Here is a 4,219-nt window from a genome sequence, read left to right on the forward strand (position 1 = left end):
CAGTGCAGTTGCTTAGTTCACAAGTGTCAGTATATATAGTTAGTCAGGGTGAGAATCTTTCCAATTAACTCCTAGATTCAAAAATCTTCTGAAGATTCTCATGATCATTGCCTTACCCATCTTGTACATACAACTGTATGGCTTGCCACTGTCATGTTTCCTAGCTCTTCTCCTTTCCTTCTGTTAATTAGTTAGTCCTCATGTTTTTGCTTCCTTTTAGTTGTATTATACCTTTCTATTTGTATTTCTTCTTTTGAGTTCTTATACTAGGGAGACAATACAATTTACACATGTGGGTCTGGTTCATTTCACTTATAAGTATGTCTTCAAGTGGCATCCACTTCAATATAAAAGCTTCGAGTTTATCATTCTTTATAGCTGAGTAATACTCCATTGTATAAAAATACCACATCTTTTTCATCCATTCCTCAGATGATGGGCATCTTGGTTGTTTCCAAGATTTGGCTATCACAAATTGTGCTGCTGTAAACATAGGCACACATATATCACTATGATACAATGTTTTCAGATCCTCTGGGAAAATTCCCAGTAGTGGAATAGCTGGTTTAGTACAGGGTCTTGCAGCTCAGACTCACAGTGATCCTCTTGTCTCAGTCTCCCCGACCCTGAGATTACAGGTATGTGCCACCGCACCCAGTTCGGGGGCCAACACAGCAAGCAGTACCGGGGATCGAACCTGGGTTACTTGCACTTGCCAGTCAGGTGCTTAGACTACCGAGCTGTCTGGAATAGCTGGTTTAAATGGGTTTTCCAGTTCTAGTTTTCTAAGGAGTCTCCACACTGATTTCCATAACGGTTGCACCAGTCTACATTCCCACCAGCAGTGGGGAAGTGTTCCTTTTTCCCCACAGCCTCTCCAACATTTGTTGTTGGGTGATTTCTTTGTGATAGCCATTCTTTCTGGGGTGAGATGTTAATCTCATTGTTTTAATTTGCATTTCACAGATGGCTAGTGATGTAGAGCATTTTTTCATATATTTATTCGCTTCTTTAATTTCATCCTCTGAGAAGTGTGTGTCCATCTCGGATGCCCATTTCTGGATTGGGTCTTTATATTTTGGAGCCCTAGTGTTTTTTAGTTCTTTATACATTCTAGAGAGCAGACCTTTGTCTAAGTACTTACTTGTCAAGATTTTTTCCAAATTTGTGGGTTATCTTTTCACTTTGTTGGTAATTCCTTTTGATGTGAAAAAACTTCTCAATAAGAGGAGGTCCCAGTTAATTCTTTCAACTGTTTCCCATGCGATTTTATTTTTTTTCATGAACTCTTTGCCTACCCCTATGTCTTCAAAAGTTCGTCCTGCTTTCTCTTCCAGTTTTAGTGTTTCTGTTTTAATGTTTAGATCTTTAATTCTTTTTTTTTTTTATACATACATTGTTTATTGTAATGAAGCTGGTACACACATGTCCATTTAAAACCCATATCCCAGGCCAGAAAGTACAAACAAAGTCAAAAGGAGCAGTGTTCTATTATACATACATCTGTGTGAGTAACTTTATTAATTTTGAATGAAAATTAACTTTTCTGGGATCTTCTGACAAGATTTTTTTAAATCTTAAAGCTGCTTTCTCTTCAGTGAAGCTACCCTGGGAGTTAATCAATCTTTCACCATGTCTATTATCTGGACATGAAAGCTTAACTTTTTCTTCTTTTTGGTCCAGACCCTCAGATTTTAAGCTTCAAGTTAAGGAAAGGTCATTTTTCCACAGTTCGGTTCTCTGAAAAACTTCTACCACCCACTGAAAGTTATAGTCTAGGAGTGAAGCAATCACAAGCTCGAACTTCAGGGCCACCAGGAACAATCGCACGGGTCAACCTTATCACAAGCCTGAAAATGCAGTCCTGAAATCTGCAGCCTTTCTGTGCACACATGTAATTTTTAAAAAGCAGAAGACAGTGTGAAGAAAACTGAGGTTTGATCACCAAAAAATCAGCACGACGAAAACAATGAATAATGAGCACTAGAATTCAAATTACTGGATGTTTTAAAGAGATGGGATGCCAGTTTTCATTTCCATTTTGAACACCACATTACAAAAGAACTATTTTTTAAAAATAAAAAAGGATTGGGGCTGGTAAGATGGCTCAGTCGTCTAAAGCACCTACTTGGAACAAGCTTAGCAAAGCACATGGACGCGGCTGGCTGGCATGTGGCGCTGGGGGATTGAACCGCGGTCCCTGTGCTTTGCCAAGCTTGTTCCAAGTAGGTGCTTTAGGCCACTGAGCCATCTCTCCAGCCCCAAAAATATATATATACATATTAACAGAAGGACTGAGGGAAAAGAAAAAGAATGAAAAGATCTAAACCGTTGAATGACCCCCCGTTTGTTCCTGATAAACTTCAATCAGATCTTCTTCCTCCATTCCCAATTCTTTTGGAGTATGATTATCAGCAATTCTCTGACCTTCAAAGAGAAACCTGAGTGGATTAATTGGAACGCTGTGTCTTTGACAGTATGATTCGAGTTTCTTGAGATGTGTTGTCATTTTCACTTTGAAGTGAATCTCACTGCTATCCTGTCCAATGACTTTGAGTTTAATGTATTCACCTTCTTATCCCCCAAGTCCTCAGTTGATGGTTTTGCCTCCTGATCAGACATGGCGATGGTGGCTTCCCCCGGGTCTCCACACAGCAGTGGCCTCGGGGCGGCAAAAACCTCTCTCGCTCCGGAGTTTACCTTTTCATTCTTTTCGAGTTTAGTTTAGTGGATGGTGATAGACCTGGGTCAAGTTTTAGTTTTTGGCATGTAGAGAGCCAGTTTTTCCAGCACCATTTGTTAAAGAGGTCATCTTTCTTCCAGTGAGTGTTTGACCCCTTTGTCAAAGATCATCTTCTAAGACGTCAGCATCTTCTAATCTATTCCATTGATCCTCAGGTCTATTTCGTTGCCAGTACCATGCTGATTTTATCACAGTTAGCTCCCTCTTTTTGCTGTAGCTTTTAGAATGCTTAACAATTATTTTGAAATGTTTTTATCATAGGCCCTATTCAGTACTTTTTTGGGGGGAGCGATGCACTTAATAAAGATTTTACTTATTTGAAAAGATAATTGGAATGCTGAGGCAGGAGGATCACAGTAAGTTCAAGGCCATCCTGTACTGTATAGACTCCGTCTCCAAAAAAAGACAAATTCACAAGAATCAAAACATACTAGATAGAGCTGAGTATGTAGCTCTGTGGTAGTCTTTGCATAGTACCTGGGAGGCCCCTGAGTTCCATCCCCAGCCATGGGGGAAGAAAGTAAAGTCTTCTTCCCTATCTAGCCTTTTCCCCTTGGACCAAAAGCAGTGGAATTTGTTTTGCGGTACCAGGGATTGAATTCGGGATCTTGTGCTTGCCAAGCAAACACTTATTCCACTGAGCTATCTCCCCATCCCTGGAATTTGTTTTATATGTCTTTCCACAGTTCTTCTTTACTGGTATTTTACCTGTATATGTTCTCAAGTCAAACGTGGGGTAACATAAAAATAATATAGATTGTCATGTTTGTGCAAATTACCTCTCACACTTCTATACTATTCAGATACTGCACTCCAGGTACTATTTAGAAGGTGGTTTGGAGGAGAGAAGAGATAGCTGTTTTCTGAGAACAGATCCAATTTACATTGAAAAAGCTTTATATTAAGTTTTAATGTGTGCCTCTTAATTTTTTCAGTGTAATTGATACTTCTTTGAAAATAGTTGTCACTTTCTAAACTATCTTCCAGAAAGTATATCTGAAATGTGATTGAATTTAACCTGGATTAATACCCCAGCCACTCTGTTCCTTTGAATATAGTTAATCTTCTATAAATGTTTTACCACAGTGATGACAATGATTTTTCTTCTTTTCAGTCAGGGAGATTTGAAAAAGAAGAAGAAAAAAAAGAAAGGTAAGTATTTTACTAGATTCCTTTTTACATCGTCCAGGCTTGCCTTGGGGTGGGGAGATAGCCAGTAGAGTAAGTGCCTGCCTGGCAAGTGCAGGGTCCTGAATTCAATCCCCAGTCCTGGAAAAAAGGAAAAAAAAAAGCTTACCTTTATTCTTACATAGAATTCTTTGGATGTAAATAAACTTGTACTTTTCCCTGGTGTCTTTGAGTACTGACTTTAGACTATAGCTAACATTTAATTTATTAGTTTAATGAGTGTACCTCTGGAGATGACTTCAATTCAAATTGTTGCCATAGTTTCACTGTGTGACTACAGATAACATG

At 38.9% G+C, this 4,219-nt stretch overlaps 1 pseudogene; it reads right to left on the bottom strand.

Moving 5' to 3' along the window:
- Nucleotides 1-2,323: 2,323 nt before the first annotated feature.
- LOC101588825 lies at nucleotides 2,324-2,627 on the bottom strand (annotated as a pseudogene).
- Between the last annotated feature and the right edge of the window lie 1,592 nt (nucleotides 2,628-4,219).

Source organism: Octodon degus, unplaced genomic scaffold, assembly GCF_000260255.1.
Source record: "Octodon degus isolate 3935 unplaced genomic scaffold, OctDeg1.0 scaffold00019, whole genome shotgun sequence".
Classification (NCBI taxonomy): domain Eukaryota; kingdom Metazoa; phylum Chordata; class Mammalia; order Rodentia; family Octodontidae; genus Octodon; species Octodon degus.